This window comes from Meles meles, chromosome 2, assembly GCF_922984935.1.
Source record: "Meles meles chromosome 2, mMelMel3.1 paternal haplotype, whole genome shotgun sequence".
Taxonomy (NCBI): Eukaryota; Metazoa; Chordata; class Mammalia; order Carnivora; family Mustelidae; genus Meles; species Meles meles.
This window is the reverse complement of record NC_060067.1, coordinates 77,222,980-77,235,780: the sequence shown is the minus strand read 5'-3', so window position 1 is coordinate 77,235,780 and position 12,801 is coordinate 77,222,980.

Here is a 12,801-nt window from a genome sequence, read left to right as displayed (position 1 = left end):
GGTATTATGGAGGGCACATATTGCATGGTGCACTAGGTGTGGTGCATAAACAATGAATTCTGTTACACTGAAAAGAAATTTAAAAAAAAAGCAAAGGTGATTAAAAAAAAAAGGTGATTTTAAAGGTTCTTGTAAATAAACTTTTGGTTGAAGATGACAGTAATATAAAGTTAGAGAAACAAAATAATGGTAAAAATAACATTTTTACACTCAACTATGAGTTCAAGGTAAAAGGCTTATCTACTGGGATCTGACACTCAATGAATTAGCTTATTAATATGAAGATTCATATCCATTATTGTTAATGAACCTTTCCTCAAATATGTTTTGTATTGAGGAAAAATTAGTTAATGATAACAACAAACTTCACAATCTATATTGTGAATCTATATTTAATATTTTTAAAAGAATTTCAGCTTTATCTGTCTTTGAAAATTATTATTATTTGTGCTTGCAGCAGTCTTATGTATATTTAATTTATAATAAACATATAGATGTTAAGTGGTCGTGCTCCAACTTTATTATGCTAATAGGAAAACATGTTTGAAGAAGTTTGAAGAGCCATGCATTGAAGGTATTTGTGCTTTGGCACAAATAATTGGGGGACTTTGGGACAAAAGAGAAAACAAATCTCATAAGAGAGCCTGAGACACTGCTTAGAGCTAGATCAGTCCTTTCATAGTTACTTGTATGTATAACTCTAAGAGAAACCAAAAAAAATTGCTCATTTTACTAATACAATTTGAGGCTCCAGTATGAAGGGTGAGAGTGATTGTGCCAAGAATAAAAAGAAAGAGGTCACTCCAGGCAAAAGGAAGCCATGTGAGAATTGGTAAAAATGTCCTATATGGGACTATGAGGATTTGTCCTGTCTCAGCCCAGTTTCCCTCTCTACTATTTGCTATACTACTTTCTCCTTCACAGGAGCAAGTTATTGAACTCACTTTCCTTTCACTGTGAAATGACATTGATAGTATCACACAATTCACATACATGTTATGGCTGATGCTTGAATTACTCTAAGCAAAGCAGTTACCATAATGCCTGTGCTTTTTCCTCCTCCTCTTCCTCCTTCTTCTTCTTAATTTGAGAGACAGAGAGAGAGTGTTTAGGTGGGGGTGGGTAGAGGGAAGGAGACAAGCAGAACCTGTGCTGAGTGTGGAGACCAATGTGGGGCTCAATCCCATGATCCTGAGATCACAGACTGAGCTGAAATCAAGAGTCAGAGGCTCAACTAACTGAGCCACCCAGGTACCACAATGCCTGCCATTTCCTGATTGTTGGCTCACATTATTTTATCTTAGACTCTATGCTTTTTAGTAAGAGCTTCTCTATTTTTACTCAGTATTGCATTTCCAGCAACCAGCATCTTATTTTAACATGGAAGTGAGTGCTGAGAGAATAAATAACTAAATCAATAAAACATCAAGTACATGCACTATTTACAGGAGATGGACAGAAAGGTCTAGGAAAAGAGTCATAACATGGCTTTCCTATTTCTTAAAAGTTATCCAGTTGTGGCATGAAAGCAATCAGCAAAGAGGATGTGTATGTGTGTGTGTACATATATACATATTTATTTATTTCATATTTTGTATATTTAATATAATATAGGTATATTTTATAACGTATTACATATAATATTTGTACATATTGTCTACCATGGAGGCATACAGAACTGCAATAGCAAGCATATCATATACATAGGATCTAATATTATTTCCTGACTGAAACATATAAATGTTAACATAATTGATAGTATTTCTTCAGATATAGTGCTTGAGTCTTTATTATTAAGCTTTCTCTCTTCATAATTTGCTAAATACTCAACTCATTCATCAATATTTTAAACTGTTTGCCATTTTCAAAAATCTATATGTGATGCCTAGTAAGAAATTTATGTGATGAAGTTAAGACTATCCTACAAGTAGTTTATAATCTAATATCCTATGTTTTGTTTTCTGATACATATTTTAAAGTCTAATAAAATCTCCACTAATGATAAATACAATTAGTCTGAACTCTTGCACTCAATATTTTGAATTTCTTAGATGTAACTTTGGTTTAGGCTACATACATTAGTTAAGCTTTCTTGAAGGGCTTCCTTTATAGCAGTATTAAAAAATCATTTTTTACTTTCAATATATATTAAATCATTTCATAAAGAGATTTCTAAGAGAAAAATACAATTTTTAAATATCCTTTCTTTTTAATATTTCCACAAAATATATATTAAAATGTAAATCTATTTCCTTACCATATCCAAACACGTTATTATGAAGCTAAAACTCCAACTGCTTTTCTCTGCAAGATTAATTTTTAATTCTATCTTGTTAAAATATGTTACTGAACATGAAGAAACTAAGATGTATTTAGTTTAAATAATAATATGGGAGAATGTAGAGACGGAATAATGAAGTAAATGAGGAGATACCATATAAGATGAAAATAATACCATTTGCATAAAACCTACAAATTACTGAAAATGACATCCTCCTTGTTTAATACATGTGTATTTTTGGTTTCTCACTGAATATTCTTATAAGATTAACACTGCCATAATATGAATGAATGCTAGTGAAAATAACAAAACCAGCCTGATTGATTCCATTACATATTCATGCTATTCAATCCAGAGCTTTTATTCTCAACAAATGACAATAATCTTTAATTAGAACCCACAGACACTTTTCAAATTTTAGAAATGAACCATTCTCCTCAACCTTGCCGCCTTCACTTTCTACAGACAAATTCGTTCTCCATTTTTGAAGACAGGAGCCATCTCCTGTGAACACCTTCAGTTTCTCTTCTCAGAGTTTGCAACTGCAAGAATCTCCTACCCCTTTTCTTTTAAAGATTTTTTTTTTTTTTTTATTTGACAGAGAGAGATCACAAGTAGGCAGAGAGGCAGGCAGAGAGAGAGAGGGAAGCAGGCTCCCCCGCCGAGCAGAGAGCCCGATGCGGGACCCGACCCCAGGACCCCGAGATCACGACCGGAGCCGAAGGCAGCGGATCAAACCACTGAGCCACCCAGGCGCCCCTCCTACACCTTTTCTTAAGATTCACTCTTTCTCTTCTAAAAAACTAATTGCCCCACTTAGATTTGTGATCCCATCTCCTAACCTACAACCCAGATTTTACTTACATGTTTTTCTGGACCTTTTCTTATTTTTTGAATCATTTCTTTAATCTACCATCATCAAAAATAAATTCATCTTCAGAAAAACAAATAGAGACAATGCATTTTAATCTGTAATTAGAATTTACATCTCTCTAACTGTAATCCATGACTCGGTTTCTTATCTCAATTGGCATTTGCCATCTTTTAGTATAACTCAGTGATAAAAACAGTGACTTTGTAATTTGCCTTCACCACCAGCACTAACTAGCTCTGTAACCTGTGGGAAGTTACTTAACCTCACTGTACCTTTGTTTTCTCTGATCTGAAATAATAGTACCAACCTCCTAATGTTGCTGTGAACATTAAATTCATATAAGCCAAGAGCCGATAAGCAGCTTATATAGAGTACTATACATGGACAATTCAAACAACCTTACTATTAAAACAACCAGAGTTCTTTTACTGACTCTATTATTTAACTTTCCACCTATTTAAAATGCCAATAATCTTACTTGCTATTGTTATTCCAACTTTTTCCCTTGGTCTCCTGGATCTTCAGTATTCACAGACTTCATTCCTTAAAATACATGTCACTGTTGACCACCTTTTGTACTTTACTGCTTTCATCCGTAGATATTTCTATTATTTTTTATGCATAAATGTTTATTCATATCAGCCAAAAGTAGAAAAGCCCAAATGTCTATCAGTGGATGAATGAACAAATAAAAAGTGATATAGCCACACACTGGAAGATTACTCAGTGATGGAAAGGAATAAAGTACTGATACATGCCGCAACATGGATCAATTGTGAGAATATGATGAGAACTAAAAGGAACCAGACACAGGAGCACAAGTTACATGACTTAATTTATATGAAATGTCCAAAATAGTCAAATCTACAGAGACAGAAAGTAATTTTGTGTTTTGTTTTGTTTTTAGTTATGTGTGTGTGTGTGTGTGTGTGTGTGTGTGTGTGTGCATGTGCGCTGTGGGGATTCATCCGAAAATATTTGATTACCCTTCCTCTCTTACTTCCCAGATGCTTCTGTTTCCCACTCCATATCTCTTCCAGGTTTCTCTTTATACACTCAGAATTTCCCTAAGGTTCTATATTTCACCCTTTCCTCTTCTTTTACATGTTCTTCCTGTGTTCCACTTGCGACCTTTAACTTAATATCACATATTAAAGATAAACTAATTATAAAATTAACTATTAATTGAATTGATTGGCTAATTTTTAATGTTTAATAATGCAAATAATATATAGGTGTCTTTCCGAAAGAACTGGAAAACCAGTTTCCAAACTGTACAAGTTACATAGTATTCTTATGCTTTTGAATGTAATTTGTATTACATTGTACATCTCTGCACCTTTAAATTAAAAATCATCTTGAGGGTTATCTATATTAGTTGAATGCATCTATTACATTCAATTTTACTCATAAGCATATCCTACCTACTATCTATATCACATTTTACTATTCTATAAATAGGTACTCTTTGGTTCACTTCATTTCCATGCATTAGTGGAGTGTCTGTAAATGTATTTCTCTGCCATAAGAAAAACTGAAGTGTGTATTTTTTTTAAGATTTTATTTATGTATTTGACAGACAGAGATCACAAGTAGGCAGAGAGGCAGGTGGTGAGAGAGGAGAAGCAGGCTCCCTGCTGAGCAGTGACAGTGCAGGGCTCCATCCCAGGACCCTGAGATCATGACCTGAGCCAAAGGCAGAGGCTTAACCACTGAGCCACCCAGGAGACCCTAAAGTGTGTATTTGTATGTTTTTTTCCTAGAACTTTTATGACATAATCTCAACTGGCAGGCTGTGTAGATTTCAGCCTAAAACTGTTTTTTATTAGTCCACTGGGTATTTCTCTATTGTTTCAATTTAGAACTGAGTTTTCTTTTTCCTAGATTATGGTTTTAGAAATGGCGAGGTGAGACCTCTTCTTGTAGTGGACATCTATGGTTTTGCTTTCCAGTACATAATATATTTTTTACTCTGGTGAAAGTGTTGAGAATATTTTTGAACCAACTTGTCAATTGGCATTGTTATTTACAGTGTGAGTTATAGACCAAGTAATGCATAAGACACAAGATATAATGCAGAGGTAAATTAGTAATTCCATTTTATGATAAAGTTGGGGATTCTTTTTTGGTTTGTTTTGTTTTGTTTTCTCCCTTTTCTTTTTCACTATTTTTTTATTGACATGGTTTTTTGCTCCAGGATTTTCAACGAGCACTGGTCAGGGATGGGGTGGGCATGTGACTTATTCCTCATAGGTAAGAATATTTTATTCATTGACTGTAATTATTTGTTCAGAGATGAGCATATGACCTAATCCATATTAATGAAAGTCATTTTGGAGAATTTTAATCAATTGGATGAAAAGGAAATGCACAGTTTTTATCTTTCAGAAAAATAGCAGCCTGAGTCAGGAAACAGCTATGAAGTTGAAAGCCTGCCTTGCAGTGATGAAAACCTAGAGGAAAGCCAGATCTAGAGGAGACAGGGAGAGAGACAGAGGGAGAGAGACTTCTTATCTCCTGATGCTGTGGTAGTGTGTGAGCACAGGCACCATTATATTTTACATAAGGCAACACATATGCTTTTTTTCATCTAAGCCAGTTTGAATTGGGGTTCTTATCACTTGCTGCAGTGGAAATAGTTTCAATGCAATGCCTATTTCAATAAAGAACAGCTGTTTTCTAGGCCATAAATAAGACACAGTAAAAAAGATTATAAGTTAAATCTGAAGTTATGTCCTGTTTCTTATTAACTCATTTCTACATAAACTTACCTTCTGAATATCTTATTTTCTTGCTGTTATTCTAAGTATTAGAATATTTTCAACATTTTGAGGAACCTCCATGCTGTTTTCCAGAGTGGTTGATAATTGGGATAATAAAAATATGTAACATAATGAGTAATCTAAAAGAAGTTATTGGTTCTTTAAAAATGACATACAATATGATTATTTTGTATAATACATTTTGTTTTAAAACAACTTTTGCTGCTGATTCATATATATTCATATAATTATGTCACTATTGGTTATTTCATACATAATGTAAATAATAATGGTTCATTTGACTACATTTCATATTTGGCTTGTAATTACAAAGAATTTTGACAAATTAACATGTAAATAGTAGTCTATGACAAATCAATTTTATAGTAATTAATTCTTAAACTGTTAATTGACATTTGATGAGTGTGTTAATTGATATAAATAGCATAATGGCCTATATGTTAAATGTCAAATGAGTGCTTCTTACAATTAAAATTTATTAGTAATAATTAATTACATATATAGGCCCTGTCATGTATATTATTATGTTATATTCTTAGAAACTTATTCAGTGAATTTTTAAAGAAATTATTAAATATTGAATAATATTGTTATTTGATTATGAATATTTTGGTGTACTTGTACAATAGAAATATTGTACATTATTCCTTCTTATCAGGAGATTATAGAATTTTTAAAAGTTCTATTTCCCACAATGGCTGTATTGACTGTGGATGTATTTCTTTGAAGGAAAACCAACAGGAAATAAAAGTGAAAGTGCAGAGAACATAGTTAGAAACTCTCATGGAGTCATTATTGTTTATGTATGAATATAGAGTTAGAGTAGATAATTACTGAATTGTAAGTAGAAAAAAGGTGTATATTAGAACATATTGGTGTATCAAGGTATGCTTTATAATATCTCATACGTTTCTTGCATTCTGTTATTTTTTTCAATTATCTTTCTTCTGCTCTCCAGAGTGAGTGATTTCAACTGCCTTATCATGAATTTTGCTGATTTTTTTTTCTTGTGCTTGCTCAAATCTGCTGTCTATCTTATCTAGTGATTTTTTGCATGTCCACCATTGCAGTTTTCAGCTTAATAGTATCCATTTGGTTTCCTGTTTAAAACTTCTCTTTCTTTTTTGATATTCCATATAATTTTCTTGGCTTCCTTTAGCTTTTTGTCTATAATTAACTCTAGCTCTTGGAGCACATTTAAGAGATCATGTTAAATACTAAATTCTTTCACTAGTAAGTCTAATGTCCAGGTTTCCTCTGGGATGTTTCCTGCCAATTACCTAAAATCAGAGGGGAAAAAAAGAGTGAATAAACAAATAACTAAAATTAGAAATAAAAGTTGGTACAAAAATAATAACTGTACAGAAAAAGAAAGGGGTAAGGAGAATATTATAAATAATTGTATGTAAAAATTAGATAATATAGAAAAAATAAAATTCCTAGAAACATAAACAGATCAAAACTGAATCAAAAAGAAATAGATAATCTCAACAAGTTTATAATAAGAAATTTAATCAGTAATCGAACACCTCCCAGTCAGTTGGCTTCACTGGTGAATTCTGACAAACATATAAATTAAACCAATACCTCTTAAGTTCTTTCAAAAAAATGAATAAAAGATGAAGGAACACTTCCTAACACATTATATGAGGACAACATGACCTTGATCACAAAGACAACAAAAGATAATGTAGGAAAAGAAAACTACAGACTCATATCCTTTATGAATATAGATGCAATTACAAATATTACCAGCAGGTGACCAGGAAGCCAAATTTAATAATACATTGTACATCTTAATCAAGTGAGGTTTATCTCAGGAGTAAAATGGTGACTTGCAATAAAAGAAAAATCAGTCAAAGCACAACTGGGTGATTTAGTGGCTTAAGTGTCCAACTCTTGATTTCAAATTAGGTCATGATCTTCAGGTCTTGGCATTGAGTTATGCATCAAGCTCTGTCCTCAAGGGCAAGTCTGTCTAAGGATTCTTTCTCTCCCTCTCCTTCTGCCCCTCCCACTGCTCACAAACACACACTCTCTATCTCTAAAGTAAATAAATAAATCTTAAAAGGAAAAAAAATCATCAACTAATCAAAAATAACATTAATAGAATGAGAGAATTAAAATAAACACATGATTATCTCAATAGATGCAGAAAAAAATTAAAAAAATAAAACCATTTGTCAAAATTCAATACCTTTTCATGATAAAAACACTCAGAAAATGAGGAATATTAGGAAACTACCTTAATATGATCAATGACATTTTTGCAAAATCCACATCTAATATCATACTCAAATTGGTGAAACCCTAAAAACTTTTCCCCTAAGATCAAGAACAGCCCAAGGATACCTGTTCTTACCTTACTTTTCAATATTGTGTTGGAAGTCCTAACTAGGATAGTTAGGCAAGAAAAAGAAATACAAGTCTTTCAAATTGGAAAAAAATAAATAAAATTATTTCTATTTACAAATGACATAATTCCATATGCAAAATCAAGTCACAAAAATCAGTTGTGCTTTTATACACAAGCAATGAATTATCTACAAAGGTAATTAATAAAACAATTTCAGTTGTAATAGTATATCAAATAATAAAATACCTAGTAATAAAGTTAACCAAGGAGATGGAAGACTTGTAAACTAAAACCCACAAAATTAAGGAATAGCTAAATGGAAAGCTATGACATGTTCATGGATTTGCAAGATTTAATATTAAGATCGTAGTGCTTCCCAAGGTGATCTTCACATCCAATGCAATCATATCAAAATCCCAATAGCTTTTTTTTTTTTTTCACTGAAATGGGAAAGGTGTTCCTCACATTCATATGAAATTGTAAGGGGTCCTGAGTAGTCAAACGATACTGAAAAAGAAAAGTTAAGTTAAAGCTGATGCTCTCGATATCAAAACTTACTAATCAAACAGTATAGTGCTAGTCTAAGACTAGAGATATATACTAATAGAATAGAATTGAGAGTTTAGAAATAAACCTAAATATTCATGGTCAATTGATTTGGAAAAATGTGTCAAGATCATTCAACAGAGAAAAGAATAATATCTGCCACAAAGGGTGCTTGAAAATAGGATAAGCACCTGTAGATAATAACAAGTTGGACTCACTACCTCATTGCATTTATAAAAATTCACTCAAAATAGATCAACAACTCTAATAAAAGAGCTATAGTTATAAAAAGTATTTGGAAAAAAACAGGGGTGCATCTTCACGACCTCAGATTTGACAGTAGATTCTTAGACTGAAGACTAAAAACACAAGCAATAACAAAAAAAGATGCATTTTGTGTCACAAAATTAAAGACTTGTGCATTAAAGGATAGTGTCTTAATCCATTTGGCTGCTATAAAAAATACCATGGCTTATAAACAACAGAAATTTATTTTTCACAGTGAAAGATGCTGCAAAATCAAAGGTCAAGGTGCCAACCTTGGTTCATATTTCGCTATCTCCCTGCTGGGTCCTCATATGCCAGAAAGGTCAAGGGTAACTCTCTGAGGTCTCTTTTATAAAGACACTAATCCCATTATGAGGCTCTATTTTTCATTACTGAATCCCTTCCCAAAGACCTCATGTCCAAATACCACCACATTGGAGATTAGGTTCCAACACACACATTTTTTGGGAGGGAGGGGTCATAATATTCAATCCATAGTAGACAATATCAAGAAAGTGAAAATATAACCTATAGAGTGGGAAAAATATGTATTTGTAATAAGAAATCTGATAAAGGTTTAGTATCCAGAATATATAAAGAACTTTTACAATTCAACAAAAAAAGACATAAAATAATTTTTTTTCCATTTTATTTATTTTTTTCAGCGTAACAGTATTCATTGTTTATGCACCACACTCAGTGCTCCATGCAATACTGCCCTCCATAATACCCACCACCAGGCTCACCCAACCCCCCACTCCCCTGCCTCCAAAACCCTCAGTTTGTTTCTCAAGAGTCCACAGTCTCTCATGGTTCATTTCCCCTCCAATTTCCCCCAACTCCCTTCTCCTCTCCATCTCCCCGTGTCTTCCATATTATTCCTTATGCTCCACAAATAAGTGAAACCATATTATAATTGACTCTCTCTGCTTGACTTACTTCACTCAGCATAATCTCTTCCAGTCCCATCCATGTTGATAACAAAAGTTATGTATTCATCCGTTCTAAAGGAGGCATAATACTTGATAGTATATATGGACCATATCTTCTTTATCCATTCATCTGTTGAAGGACATCTTGGTTCTTTCCACAGTTTGGTGACTGTGGCCATGGCTGCTATGAGGATTGGGGTACAGATGGCCTTTCTTTTCACTACATCTGTATCTTTGGGATAAATACCCAGTAGTGCAGTTGCAGAGTCATAGGGAATCTCTATGTTTAATTTCTTAAGAAATCTCTGCACTGTTCTCCAAAGTGGCTGCACCAACTTGCATTCCCACCAACAGTGTAAGAGGATTCTTCTTTCTCCACAGCCTCTCCAACACTTCTTGTTCACTGTCTTGTTAAATTTGGCTATTCTAACTGGTGTGTAAGGTAGTATCTCAATGTGGTTTGATTTGAATTTCCCTGATGGCTAATGATGATGAACATTTTTTCATGTGTCTGTTAGCCATTTGTATGTCTTCTTTGGAGAAGTGTCTCTTCATGTCTTCTGCCCCCCCCCCCCTTTTTTTTTTTTGATGTGATTATTTGTTTTGTTTGTGTTGAGTTTGAGGAGTTCTTTATAGATCTTGATATCAGCCCTTTGTCTGCAGTGTCATTAGTTAATATCTTGTCCCATTCTGTGGGTTGCCATTGCTATCAACATATATATCAAGTTAATAACAAACAAAAAATTAGACTTTTATGTTAAACCCTACTTTTCTCTAGTTTATTGCCAATAAATGATGCTAAGTGCATAAAATACAATGTGTTTAAATATAAAATGCTATTATTTTTTCTATTGAGTGTTGTTTTCAGGGCTCAACAAAAAGAATAGGAAAATTAAATATAAAAATTTCCATAACTACAAATGAGAAGTTCCACTTCTTAAGGTGGAGATAATTTTAGAATAATACATCATGTTTTAGAAAAATACCTATACATTTTATCAAGATGCATCATATATATGAATGCAAATTGTTTCATAAAACAAGCTAAACCTTCTGTCCCTGGAGTAAAGAATGAACCCACTGGTGTGTCCAACCTCAAGCTACTTTGTATCTTTCTATGTTGTCCATATTAAATATTGGCTTTTTTAGGATGTCATCCAAAACACAATCTTGACATAAAAAATAATTTGGATTTTTGGGGGCGCCTGGGTGGCTCAGTGGGTTAAAGCCTCTGCCTTCGGCTCAGGTCATGATCTCAAGGTCCTGGAATCGAGCCCCACATTGGGCTCTCTGCTCAGCAGGGAGCCTGTTTCCCCCCTCTCTCTGCCTGCCTCTCTGCCTACTTGTGACCTCTGTCTGTCAAATAAATAAATAAAATCTTTAAAAAAATAATTTGGTGGTGGGTAATAGGGAGGGCACATTTTGCATGGAGCACTGGGTGTTGTGCAAAAACAATGAATACTGTTACGCTGAAAAAATAAATAAAATGGAAAAAAAATAATTTGGATTTTTGTACTAAATAAATATTTGTAAACTAAATTAAATAAACTAAACTGTAAACAGTTACCAAATCTGCAACTGTACTTTAATAAGTGGATAATGGATAAAGGAAAGATCAGCAGCAGTAAACTATTTCTACCTTTTTATATAGAATGCACAATGACATAGACATCACTCGCTGTTATTATTTGTGTAATTTTTCTAATTCACTCTACCTGTCATTTATTTGCATTTAAAAACACATTAGTACTTCTACTCTTGGCAACATATCAGATCAAATATTCTGAAGACTCTCATACTATAAATACTTAGAAATGCTGAATATGATATAATAAATACAGTTTTATATTTCTGACTGTATTCATAACAAAGCAGGAATAATAAACGGGAGACAAGTGAAGAAAGACCTAAAAAGAATTCAAAGAATACATTTAAGCGAAACACAAATGCTATCCTACAAATTTCTCCTGATGCCAGTAACTTGGAACCTTGGTTTTTTTTCATGGCTTATTGGATAAAGTTTTTAGTTATCATTAGTTCAAGTGTTGTAATAATGAGTGCTAATATTGGTGGACTATAACCTAAATGAAAAAACTGAGTAAAAGAAAAAAATCTATTGAAAAAAGAAGTCTGCAAAGGTAACTTGTGTTATCTTAGGCCTAAAACTGTGAAGGCCAATAATTTCCTTTAAGAATTTGTACATGCCTGGGGACGTCTGGGTGGCTCAGTTGGTTAAGCGGCTGCCTTCGGCTCAGGTCATGATCCTAGCGTCCTGGGATCGAGTCCCATATCGGGCTCCTTGCTCAGCAGGGAGCCTGCTTCTCCCTCTGCATCTGCCTGCCTCTCTGCCTACTTGTGATCTTTCTCTCTCTGTCTCTCTCTCTCTGACAAATAAATAAATAAAATCTTAAAAAAAATGAGATTTTTTTTATTGTTATATTAGGTTACTCTATTAAATAAATAGGTTACTCTATTAAAAAAAAAAAGAATTTGTACATGCCTGTCCTCAGACTCAGTTTGATACTTGATTTTTTTTTTTTTTGATGTGTATGACCTAAGAAGCGGAAGACCAAAGAAACACGAGATATTTTGCCATGAGTACATTGAAAAAACATATACAAATTTTAGGTGGAAGTACACACACCTGCAAGCCATATATTTTTTTTAAGATTGTCACCAGATTGGGCAAACATGAGCCATTAATCAAAAAGGAAGCAAGCTACACAAGTATAGCTTGTTTCTACACTGGCCAAAATGAATTC